General features: G+C 40.2%; 1 long non-coding RNA gene across 1 annotated transcript; it reads right to left on the reverse strand.

The window, feature by feature from the left end:
• Positions 1–4,804: 4,804 nt before the first annotated feature.
• Positions 4,805–9,661, reverse strand: LOC127333175 (uncharacterized). The gene is made up of 2 exons (XR_007871003.2): positions 7,470–9,661; positions 4,805–5,394 (listed from the first exon to the last, which is right to left on the reverse strand). It is a non-coding gene; the product is annotated as an uncharacterized lncRNA (long non-coding RNA).
• Between the last annotated feature and the right edge of the window lie 4,404 nt (positions 9,662–14,065).

Below are 14,065 nucleotides of genomic sequence, written 5' to 3' on the forward strand. Positions count from 1 at the left end.
AAAACTATAAAGTGCCAATTAGTTCGAGCATACTGACGATTTTTTTAGCAGCATCAAGAAAATATAAATCGTTAGGCTGTCTTGCCCGATGCATGATTGAGCTAGAGATAGCAGCCCTACCGTGGATCAACTTGACCACCGGTGCGTCTCGAGAAGAACGACGGGGAGGGGAAGCTTCTTCTTCGCACGGACGGGACGGGGAGGGGAAGCTCTTCGCACGGACGGGGATAAGTTGTGTAGGGGTGGGGGGTCATGCGGCCGGGCCGCCGGGGTGATAATTAAGTTCGATAGGTGGTGTTTAATGGAGTTGCATGCGTAATTTTCCGTGCACAAGGTTGAGGAATAGGCGGTTCCCTTTCCCGCGCGCACAATTCAAACTATCCCGCCCATGTAGTTTAAATTCACCCTATTTTTGTTAAATCGACATAAAGTCATGTGAGTGGGGGGAAATTAGCAAAGTTGCTTGAAAAATAGTAAAACTAAGGAATTAACCTTTAAATATGCTCTACTTCGTGTGAAAATCGGGGTGTGGAGGAATGTTGAGCTGTTTTATTTGTACTTTCTTCATTAAAACTCCCATTTAATGCACTTTGGATGTAAAGAAATCATTTGTACATAAATTTTGACAACGCCATTTGCAAACATTATTTTTTTACTTGCCAAGATGCACGCATCCACCAAATATGGGGCAAAAGTTTATCGCAATCTAGATATGTATAATTAGTGAGGGACCCCTTTTGATTTTGTGCAATTTCCACTAATTAGCTAGAGAGAAGGGGTTAATTACTTAGTCCATGTTAGGGGTTATGTGTTTTAGATTAGAGTTGTGTGGATTCAAATACAACTTCTTTATTTGTGTGCTATGATTAATCAAAACTAGATCGATCGACTGCGCATACATTATTAGAGTCACATGCCTTTGCACACAAAGTGCATGTGTGTGTTGTTGGCCACCAACGAGAGAGAGAGAGAGAGCGATTGAAATCCCCAAATTAAACACACATATATATATATATATATGCATGCATGGTTAGGCCATGCATGCATATTAATTATATATATATATATTGTGAGGCAAATTAATTAAAGTGTGTTTTCATTTCAGACCTTGTCAAAATTCAAGTTAATTAATTTAATTATCAGTACTAATTATATAATTAATGAATCCCAATAATGTCTCTATATATGATCGATATAGGCCATATATATTAATTGGGGTTAATCTAGGGTTTACTAGCCATATATAGAGCAAGGTTTTATTAGATCGGGTTATTAGCTTGGGGTTATGTGTTTTAACGAGGGTTTGATTATCTAAGGTTAGTTTTCTATATACAGTTTAGGGTTTAGGGTTAATGGCACATATATTTACAGGACCGCGAGGACCCCTGGCCTGCTTGATGCGCAATTAAGGTACGTCGTTGGCCTATAGCTAGCTATATAGGGTTTTATGGTTTATTTAGAGAGTTTATGTGTTAGGTTTAATTATAACTTGTTGTGAATTAAAATACAACTTTTTTATTAGTGTGCTACATAATTAATCAAAACTCTAGCTAGATCGATCGAGTCTGCACAGACATGCACTATTAGAGGCACCCGCCGTTGCGCATAAAGTGCAAGCATAATGTGTGTCGTTGCTGGCCACCAATCGATAAAGAGAGAGATAGAGAGAGATTATTGACATCACCAAGAATGTTCAAATATATATATAAATATAAATATACGCATGCATGGTAGGTCATGCATGCATGCACACTAATTATATATACATATATTGTGAGGCAACTTAATCAAAGTGTGTGTTTTCATTCGAGAAGTTGTCAATATTCAAGTTAATTAATTTATCAGTGCTAATTATATAATTAATTAATGAATCTCAGGGATGTTCGATCATACATGATCGATATAGGCCATATATATTAATTGGGGTTAATTAATATAGGGTTTTCTAGCTAGCTATATATATAGAACATGTTTTTATTAGATCGGGGTATAGCTAGTATAGTTTTGGGTTATGTGTTTTAATTAAGTAGCCAGGGTTTGATTAGCTAGGACGGGTTAGTTATGTATATGGTTTAGTTAGGGTTAATGTCACACTTAATTTAGAGGACCGCGAGGCCCCCTAGCCTGCGTGATGTGCAATTAAGTGTCATTTGGGGCCTATATATATAGCTAGCTAGGGTATAGGGTTTATGGATTAGGGTTAGGGTTTAGGGATTATGGTTAGGGTTTAGGGTCTAGGGTCCAGGGTCGTTATGGTTAGGGTTGTTAGGGTTAGAGTTAGCTAGGGGTTAGGGTTTAGGGTTTAGTGTTTAGGGTCTCGGGGTTATGTGTTTTAAGTATGGGTTAGGGTTAGGGTTTAGGGTCTAGGGTGTTTAGGGTGTTCATGGTTTAGAGGGATTAGGGTTTTAGGGTTTTAGGTTTAGGGATCATCGATCGAGTGCGCACACACACATTATTAGAGGCACCCGCGCCTTTGCGTATATAGTGCATGCTTATATATGTGTTTGTTTTTGGCCACCAACGATATATAGATCGAGAGAGAGATTTAAATCCCCAAGAAGAATATGTTCAAATATATATTAAAATATATCCATGAATGCATGGTAGGCCATGCATGCACACTAACTATATATATATATATATTGTGAGGCAACTTAATCAAATGTACGTGTTTTCATTCGAGAACTTGTCAAAATTCAAGTTAATTAGTTTATCAGCGCTAATTAATTAGTTGGTCGCCTGCTTGATGCGCAATTAAGTGTCGTCGTTGGCCTATATATAGGGTTTAATTAGGGTTTAGGGTTTAGGGTTAGCTAGGGTTTAGGGTTAGGGTTAGAGTTAGGGTTAGGGTTTAGCGTCTAGGGTTTAGGGTTTAGGGTCTAGGGTTTAGGGTTTAGTGTTTAGGGTGTTTAGGGTTTAGGGATTAGGGATTAGCTAGGGTTTTAGGGTTTAAGGTTTAGGGATCATCGATCGAGTGCGCACACACATTATTAGAGGCACCCGCGCCTTTGCGCATAAAGTGCATGCGTATATTAGTGTGCTTTTTGGCCACCAACGATATATAGATCGAGAGAGAGAGATTGAAATATATATATCCCCAAGAATATGTTCAAATATATACTAAAATATATGCACGAATGCATGGTAGGCCATGCATACACACTAATTATATATATATATATATATATATATTGTGAGGCAACTTAATCAAATGTACGTGTTTTCATTCGAGAACTTGTCAAAATTCAAGTTAATTAGTTTATCAGCGCTAATTAATTAGTTGGTCGCCTGCTTGATGCGCAATTAAGTGTCGTCGTTGGCCTATATATAGGGTTTAATTAGGGTTTAGGGTTTAGGGTTAGCTAGGGTTTAGGGTTAGGGTTAGAGTTAGGGTTAGGGTTTAGCGTCTAGGGTTTAGGGTTTAGGGTCTAGGGTTTAGGGTTTAGTGTTTAGGGTGTTTAGGGTTTAGGGATTAGGGATTAGCTAGGGTTTTAGGGTTTTAGGGTTTAAGGTTTAGGGATCATCGATCGAGTGCGCACACACATTATTAGAGGCACCCGCGCCTTTGCGCATAAAGTGCATGCGTATATTAGTGTGCTTTTTGGCCACCAACGATATATAGATCGAGAGAGAGAGATTGAAATATATATATCCCCAAGAATATGTTCAAATATATACTAAAATATATGCACGAATGCATGGTAGGCCATGCATGCACACTAATTATATATATATTATGAAGCAACTTAATCAAATGTGTTTTCATTCGAGAGAACTTGTCAAAATTCAAGTTAATTAATTCATCATCGATAATTATATAATTAATTAATGAATCTGAGGGAGATGTTATTCAACATGATCGATATAGGCCATATATATACTAATTTGTGTTAATCTACAGTTTGCTAGCTAGCTGCTTGCTGGCGTGGGAGTTGGCTTGCAACGGTGCCAGAAGGTAGCTCCTTGTGACGGTAAAGTACACGTCCGTTGGGAACCCCAAGAGGAAGGTGTGATGCGTACAGTAGCAAGTTTTCCCTCAGTAAGAAACCAAGGTTTATCGAACCAGTAGGAGATGAAGGCCACGTGAAGGTTGTTGGCAAAGGAGTGTAGTGCGGCGCAACACTAGGAATTCCGGCGCCAACGTGGAACCTGCACAACACAATCAAGATACTTTGCCCCAACTTAACAGTGAGGTTGTCAATCTCACCGGCTTGCAGTAAACAAAGGACTAACCGTATGGTGTGGAGAATGATGTTTGCTTTCAAAGAACAACAGAGAACAGTGATTGCAGTAGGTTGTATTTCAGATGTAAAAGAATGGACCGGGGTCCACAGTTCACTAGTGGTGTCTCTCCAATAAGATAAATAACATGTTGGGTGAACAAATTACAGTTGGGCAATTGACAAATGGAGAGGGCATAACAATGCACATATATATCATGATGACTACTATGAGATTTACTTAGGGCATTACGACAAAGAACATAGACCGCTATCCAGCATGCATCTATGCATAAAAAGTCCACCTTCGGGTTAGCATCCGCACCCATTCCAGTATTAAGTTGCAAACAACAGACAATTGCATTAAGTACTGTGCGTAATGTAAACAATACAAATATCCTTAGACAAAGCATTGATGTTTTATCCCTAGTGGCAACAGCACATCCACAACCTTAGAACTTTCTGTCACTGTCCCAGATTCAATGGAGGCATGAACCCACTATCTAGCATAAATACCCCCTCTTGGAGTTACAAGTATCAACTTGGCCAGAGCCTCTACTAGCAATGGAGAGCATGCAAGATCATAAACAACACATATATGATAGATCAATTATCAAATTGACATAGTATTCCATATTCATCAGATCCCAACAAACACAACATGTAGCATTACAAATAGATTATCTTGATCATGATAGGTAGATCACAAGATGTAAACATGATGGCACAAGAGGAGAAGACAACCATCTAGCTACTGCTATGGACCCATAGTCCAAGGATGAACTACTCATGCATCCGTCCGGAGGCAGGCATGGTGATGTAGAGCCCTCCGGTGATGATTCCCCTCTCCGGCAGGGTACCGGAGGTGATCTTCAGAATCCCCCGAGATGGGATTGACGGCGGCGGCGTCTGTGGAACTTTTCTCGTATCGTGGCTCTCGGTACTAGGGTTTTCGCGACGGTAGGATTATATAGGCGAAGGGACAGAGTCGAGGGACGCCCGAGGGGCCCACCCCATATGGCGGTGCGGCCAGGGTGGGGCCGCGCCCCCCTATGTTGTGGCCGCCTCGTGGCCCCTCTTCGTCTCCTCTTCGGTGTTCTGGAAGACTCGGTGGAAAATAAGACCGTGGGCTTTTGTTTCGTCCAATTCCGAGAATATTTCCTGTGTAGGATTTCTGAAACCAAAAACAGCAGAAAACAGGAACTGGCGCTTCAGCATCTTGTTAATAGGTTAGTGCCGGAAAATGCATAAAAATGATATAAAGTGTATATAAAACATGTGAGTATTGTCATAAAACTAGCATGGAACATAAGAAATTATAGATACGTTTGAGACGTATCAAGCATCCCCAAGCCTAGTTCCTACTCGCCCTCGAGTAGGTAAACGATAAAAAGGATAATTTCTGAAGTGACATGCTACCATCATAATCTTGATCAATACTATTGTAAAGCATATGAGATGAATGAAGTGATTCAAAGCAATGGTCTATAGTTTGTTAACAAATAGATAATGACTAAACAACTGAATCATATAGCAAAGACTTTTCATGAATAGTACTTTTAAGACAAGCATCAACAAGTCTTGCATAAGACTTAACTCATAAAGCAATAGATTCTTAATAGAAGGTTTTGAAGCAACACAAAGGAAGATTTAAGTTTCAGCAGTTGCTTTCAACTTTCAACATGTATATCTCATGGATAATTGTCAACACAAAGTAATATGATGAGTGCAAATAAGCAAGTATGTAAGAATCAATGCACACAGTTGACACAAGTGTTTGCTTCTAAGATAGAAAGAAGTAGGTAAACTGACTCAACATAAAGTAAAAGAAAGGCCCTTCGCAGAGGGAAACAGGGATTACTCATGTTCTAGACATTTTTATTTTGAAAACAAGGAAACAATTTTGTCAACGGTAGTAATAATTCATATGTGTTATGCATAAAACCTCCTATAAGTTGCAAGCCTCGTGCATCGAATACTAATAGTGCCCGCTCCTTGTCCTAATTAGCTCGGATTTCCATGGATTATCATTGCATTACATATGTTTCAACCAAGTGTCACAAAGGGGTACCTCTATGCCACCTGTACAAAGGTCCAAGGGGATAGATCGCATTTGATATCTCAATTTTGATAGATCTCAACTTGAGGACATCCATACCGGGACAACATAGAAAATAGATAATGGACTCCTCTTTTATGCTTTAAGCATTCAACAACAGATAATATTCTCATAAGAGATTTGAGGATTAATGTCCAAGCTGAAACTTCCACCATGATACATGGCTTTGGTTGGCGGCCCAAAGTTCTTCTCTAACAATATGCATACTCAAACCATTTAACTCATGGCAAATCTCCCTTACTTCAGACAAGACGAACATGCATAGCAACTCACATGATATTCAACAAAGGTGTGACAGGTAGATGGCATCCCCAGAAACATGGTTATCGCTCAACAAGCAACTTATAAGAACTAAGATACATAAGCGACATATTCTTTACTACAATAGTTTTTAGGCTACTTTCCCATGAGATATGTATTGCAAAGACAAGGAATGAATTTTTTAAAGGTAGCACGCAAGAAATTTACTTTGGAATGGTAGAAAAATACCACATAGTAGGTAGTTATGGTGGACACAAATGGCATAGGTTTTGGCTCAAGGTTTTGGATGCACGAGAAGCATTCCCTCTCAGTACAAGGCTTTGGCTAGCAAGGTTGTTTGAAGCAAACACAAGTATGAATCGGTACAGCAAAACTTACATAAGAACATATTGCAAGCATTATAAGACTCTACACTGTCTTCCTTGTTGCTCAAACACATTTACCATAAAATATCTAGACTTAAGAGAGACCAATCATGCAAACCAAATTTCAACAAGCTCTACGGTAGTTCTCCACTAATAGGTTTAAACCACATGATGCAAGAGCTTAAACATGATCTAATTAAGAGCTCAAAACAATTGCCAAGTATCAAATTATTCAAGACAATATATCAATTACCACATGAAACATTTTCTGTTTCCAACCAAATAGCAATAAATGAAGCAGCTTTCAACTTTCGCCATGAACATTAAAAGTAAAACTAAGAACACCAATGTTCAATATGAAAAAGAGGAGCGTGTCTTTCTCCCATACAAGCAATGCTAGGATCCGATTTTATTCAAACACAAACAAAAATAGAAGCACACAGACGCTCCAACTAAAGCACATAAGATGTGACCGAATAAAAATATAGTTTCACTAGAGGTGACCTGATAAGTTGTTGATGAAGAAGGGGATGCCTTGGGCATCCCCAAGCTTAGATGTTTGAGTCTTCTTGAAATATGCAGGGATGAACCGCGAGGGCATCCCCAATCTTAGACTTTTCACTCTTCTTGATCATATTATACCATCCTCCACTCTTGATCCTTAAAAACTTCCTTCACACCAAACTCAAAACAATCTCATTAGAGGGTTAGTGCATAATCAAAAATTCACATGTTCAGCGAGGACACAATCATTCCCAACACTTCTGGATATTACCCAAGGCTACTGAAATTTAATGGAGCAAAGAAATCCACTCAAACATAGTAAAGGAGGCAATGTAAAATAAAATGCAGAATCTGTCAAAACAAAACAGTCCGTAAAGATGAAATTTTTCGAGGCACTTAACATGCTCAGATGAAGAAGCTCAAATTGAATGAAAGTTGCGTACATATCTGAGGATTACTCATGAATGTTTACAGAATTTTTAGATTCTCCTACGGAGAGAACAACTCAAATTCGTGACAGCTAAAAATCTATTTCTGCGCAGAAATCCAAATCTAGTATCAACTCTTTATCAAAGACTTTACTTGGCACAACAATGCAGTAAAGTAAACATACAAAGGTATAGCTACAGTAGTAACAAGCACCTTGACTCAAATATAAAACAAAAATTGCAGAAATAAAATAATGGGTTGTCTCCCATAAGCGCTTTTCTTTAACGCCTTTCAGCTAGGCGCAGAAAGTGTAAATCAAGTAACATCAAGAGAAGAAGCATCAACACAGGAGTTGGGGGTTTTCTCAACAATGCATTGTATCTTATCTATGTAAGTTTCAGAAGCTCCTCTTTCATTACTTTTAGGCTTACTATCCTCCTCAAATAAATTTTCGGGAACAATCCAATCAAAATTCTTTTCTAGTGCCTCATGCATTCCTATGAGCTTATAAGGTATTGGTACTTTAGTATCCCCCTCACAATTGGCTTCATTAGTGTACTTTAGCCTATCTTTTTCCATCTTTTCAAGGGTACTTGCAAAATTGGTATAGAAGCCAAGCATCTTATGTTGAATAAAGACTTTTCTAGCTTCTCTAGCTACATCACCAAATTCTTTAAGAAGGGTTTCTAAAATAAAATCTTTCTTCTCTCCTTCTTCCATATCACAGAGTGTAAGAAACATCTGTTGCATTATAGGATTAAGATTAACAAATCTAGCTTCCAACATGTGCACTAAAGAGGCAGTAGCAATTTCATAATTAGGAGCAAGTTCCACCAAGGATCTATCTTCAAAATCTTTAACCTTACTAACATGAGTGCAAAATTCTTCTATATTATCTCTTCCAATGATAGACCCACGCCCTACTGATATATCTTTCAAAGTGAACTTAGGGAGAAGCATGATGAAATAAACTAAGGTAAACTGATAAATAAAGTAAATGCAAGTAACTAATTTTTTTGTGTTTTTGATATAAAGAAAGCAAACAAGACAGAAAATAAAATAAAGCAACACAATAAACAAAGTAAAGAGATTGGGTGTGAGAGACTCCCCTTGCAGCGTGTCTTGATCTCCCTGGCAACGGCGCCAGAAAAGTAGATGCTGGCGTGGGAGTTGGCTTGCAACGGTGCCAGAAGGTAGCTCCTTGTGACGGTAAAGCACACGTCCGTTGGGAACCCCAAGAGGAAGGGGTGATGCATACAACAGCAAGTTTTCCCTCAGTAAGAAACCAAGGTTTATCGAACCAGTAGGAGATGAAGGCCACGTGAAGGTTGTTGGCGAAGGAGTGTAGTGCGGCGCAACACCAGGGATTCCGGCGCCAACGTGGAACCTGCACAACACAATCAAGATACTTTGCCCCACCTTAACAGTGAGGTTGTCAATCCCACCGGCTTGCTGTAAACAAAGGATTAACCGTATGGTGTGGAGAATGATGTTTGCTTGCAAAGAACAACAGAGAACAGTAATTGCAGTAGGTTGTATTTCAGATGTAAAAGAATGGACCGGGGTCCACAGTTCACTAGTGGTATCTCTCCAATAAGATAAATAACATGTTGGGTGAAAAAATTACAGTTGGGCAATTGGCAAATAGAGAGGGCATAACAATGCACATACATATCATGATGACTACGATGAGATTTACTTAGGGCATTACGACAAAGAACATAGACCGCTATCCAGCATGCATCTATGCCTAAAAAGTCCACCTTCGGGTTAGCATCCGCACCCCTTCCAGTATTAAGTTGCAAACAACAGACAATTGCATTAAGTACTGTGCGTAATGTAAACAATACAAATATCCTTAGACAAAGCATTGATGTTTTATCCCTAGTGGCAACAGCACATCCACAACCTTAGAACTTTCCTCACACCGTCCTGCATTCAATGGAGGCATGAACCCACTATCGAGCATAAATACTCCCTCTTGGAGTTACAAGTATCAACTTGGCCAGAGCCTCTACTAGCAACGCAGAGCATGCAAGATCATAAACAACACATATATGATAGATCGATAATCAACTTGACATAGTATTCCATATTCATCGGATCCCAACAAACACAACATGTAGCATTACAAATAGATGATGTTGATCATGATAGGCAGCTCACAAGATCTAAACATGATAGCACAAGAGGAGAAGACAACCATCTAGCTACTTTTATGGACCCATAGTCCAAGGATGAATTACTCACGCATCAGTCCGGAGGCGGGCATGGTGATGTAGAGCCCTCCGGTGATGATTCCCCTCTCCGGCAGTGTGCCGGAGGCGATCTTCGGAATCCCCCGAGATGGGATTGACGGCGGCGGCGTCTCTGGAACTTTTCTCGTATTGTGGCTCTCGGTAATAGGGTTTTCGCGACGGGAGGATTATATAGGCGAAGGGGCAGAGTCGGGGGACGCCCGAGGGGCCCACCCCATATGGCGGCGCGGCCAGGGGTGGGGCTGCGCCCCCCTATGGTGTGGCCGCCTCGTGGCCCATCTTCATCTCCTCTTCGGTGTTCTGGAAGACTCCGTGGAAAATAAGACCGTGGGCTTTTGTTTCGTCAAATTCCGAGAATATTTCCTGTGTAGGATTTCTGAAACCAAAAACAGCAGAAAACAGGAACTGGCGCTTCGGCATCTTGTTAATATGTTAGTTTACGGTTTAGGGTTATGTGTTTTAATTAAGTAGGGTTTGATTAGCTAGGGTTAGTTATATATATGGTTTAGGGTTAATGCATGGCACATTTAATATAATTAGAGGACCGCGAGGCACCCCTGGCCCGCTTGATGCACAATTAAGTGTTGTTGGCCTATATATAGGGTTTAATTAGGGTTTAGGGTTAGCTAGGGTTTAGGGTTAGGGTTAGGGTTAGGGTTTAGGGTTTAGGGTTAAGGGTTTAGGGTTTAGGGGGTTTAGGGTTTAAGGTTTAGGGATTAGGGATTAGGGTTTTAGGGTTTAAGGTTTAGGGATCATCGATGGAGTGCGCACACACATTATTAGAGGCACCCACGCCTTTCCGCATAAATTGCATGCGTATATATGTGTGTTTTTTTGGCACCAACGATACATAGATCGAGAGAGAGAGAGATTGAAATCCCCAAGAATATGTTCAAATATATATTAAAATATATGCATGAATGCATGGTAGGCCATGCATACACACTAATTATATATATATATATATATTGTGAGGAAACTTAATCAAATGTACGTGTTTTCATTCGAGAACATGTCAAAATTCAAGTTAATTAATTTGTCAATGCTAATTAGTTAGGGTTTAGTTTTAGGGTTAGGGTTTAGGGTTAGGGTTATTAGGGTTTAGGGTTTTATTAGGGTTTAATTTTAACTTGTTTTGAAATACAAATTTTTTATTTGTGTGCTACAATTAATCAAAACTAGATCAATCGAGTGCGCGCACACATGAATTATTAGAGGCACCCGTGCCTTTGCGCACAAAGTGCATGCATATGTGTGTTGTTCTGGCCACCAACGATAGTTCGAGAGAGAGAGAGATTGAAATCCCCAAGAATTAATATGATCAAATATATATACAAATATATGCATGCATGGTATATATATTGCTATAGGCCATATATCGAGAAGCAAGTTTTTTCGAGAACTCATCGAAATATATATATATATATTCAAGTTTACCTATGCTAAATGTACACTAGTGCACATATTTATAGATGACCCCCTTGATGCGCAATTGTTGGCCATTTAGTTTGAATCCCATGAATGTTCATACATGATCGGCCATATGCAAGTTTTTTTGAGAACTTTCAAAATTAAATACAACTTTATCGATGCTAATCGAAACTACTATTGCACATATTAGAGGACCCCGACCCTTGCGCAAGTGTGTTTGCCACCATCTATAGATTGAATCACAAGAATGTTTATACACATGTGGTATGCCATATTATATCGTGAAGCAAGTTTTTTCAAGAACTTGTCAAAATTCAAGTTTATCGGTGCTAATGGAATCTAACTAGTGCACATTAATTAGAGGACACCCCCCCTTTCACAAGTGTTGGCCATATATATAAAGTTTGAATCCCAAAAATGTTCATATATGCATGATATAGGCCAACAATCGTGAAACAAGTCTCTTGAATATATTATCAAAATTCAAGCTTATCAGTGCTAATGGAAACTAGTGCACACTAGAGGACCCCGTTGCGCAAGTATTTGTCATCTATATATAGTTTGAATCCCAATAATGTTCATACATGATAGGGCATATGTGTAAAGCAATTTTTTCCGTGAACTTGTCAAGATTCAAATTTATCAGTGCTAATGGAAACTAGTGCACATTAGAGGGCCCCCTTGCACAAGTATTGGCCATCTATATATAATATGAATCCCAATAATTTTCATACATGCTAGGGCATATGTGTGAAGAATTTTTTCTGAGAACTTGTCAAGATTCAAATTGATCAGTGCTAATGGAAACTAGTGCACATTAGAGGACACCCTTGCACACGTGTTGGCCATCTATGTATAGTTTGAATCCCAATAATGTTCATACATGATAGGCCATATGTGAATCAATTTTTTCTTCCAAGAACTTATCAAGATTCAAATTTATCGGTGCTAATGGAACTAGTGCGCACTAGACGAGCCCCTTGCGCAAGTGCTGGCCATTACATATAGTTTAAATCTCAAGAATGTTCATACATGATAGGCCATATGTGCAAAGGAATTTTTTCCGCGCGAACTTGTCAAAATTCAAGTTTATCGGTGCCAATGGAAACTAGTCCAAACAATTACATAGAGGTCCAAAGGAACTAGACAATAACAAATAGGACCTCCAAATTTACAAAAAGGACCCCAAAACATATAGAAGAAAAGCAATCGAGTCCTTCTCGACCGCACATCAGATCTCTGCTCCGCATCCTTTCCAGCAACTCCGTCGCCGGGGATGCACCACTTGGGACGTTGTCGCCGGTAGTCGCCAAGATGAAGGAGAAGAAGGGCCTCAGCAACGGCATATTGGCTCTGAGAAGGGCCGCTGAAAGGCCAAGATGTGCACGGGCAAGACGGATGACGCCGTCGTATGCCCCGAGCTTGTGAACGTTAGTAGCTTGACTTCCCCATTGGCCAGATCTGAAGCACTGACCAAAGAAAGCCTCACCGTTAGCGCCATCACCTTGATGGCACCAGATCGGGGTTTGGCCGGCAAGAACCGCCATATCTGATCCGCCAGATTCACCATAGGCCAGATCTGAAGCCGATGACGAGATCCCCGACTGCATTGCGCCATTCTCCTCATGGGAAACACTTGATCTAAGCTTACAACAACACTAACACCCTCGGATCCAAATTAGCTGACTCAACTTTGCTTATCTAAATATGGATGTATCCACACATGTTTTTACTCTAGATACGTACACGTCTAAGGAAAGTTGAATCAATTAATTTAGATTGGAGGGTGTACAATATACTGAGAGAAGTCTGCCTCGTCTCTGGCCGGCGAGGCCGTCGGAGAGAAGGGGGAGAGGAGCGGGCCGGGGGAGTGGGAGAGACTCGAGAGAGAAAGAGAAGAGAAAGAAATGAGAGCTCCCTGGGGAAGAACATTATTTTTTGTCGTTCTGCTCGTAGCTTGAAACTGAAAATTTCGGCTGCACGCCAAATCATCCCGCCACATCCATTCGAAAATCCCGTGACCAGTTTTACCCTTTTAACCCTGGTCTGGAAGCTACAACCAACCGACCATGGAGGGCTCATTCGGTAACAATGAAATATCTTGCCTAGATCCCGAACCCTCCCCACACGCCCACACGTCAAAGCTCTAACTCTCTACAGTACTAGATCTGCTTCACCGCCGGCATACTCCTCCACAGCGTAGCCTTGATCGTTGTGGGGCCCCGTACTAGCTGTCCGAAACACCCGTTATGCATACACATTCACGATCCCATGATCAGTGTGTCGTGAAAGCATAACCGAACTGGTATCAAATACATCATCCATTACAGTACCGAATAAAAATATTACAACAGGTCACATGACCAATACTTACATAAGAGCCGCAATGGCAGGAGATCAACAATCACACAACGGAAATAGTTCAGACGAAAGCGTTCGCATGGCCCAAGTCATGCCATAACCCTACGAGTAATCGGC

This window comes from Lolium perenne, chromosome 2 (genome assembly GCF_019359855.2).
Source record: "Lolium perenne isolate Kyuss_39 chromosome 2, Kyuss_2.0, whole genome shotgun sequence".
Taxonomy (NCBI): Eukaryota; Viridiplantae; Streptophyta; class Magnoliopsida; order Poales; family Poaceae; genus Lolium; species Lolium perenne.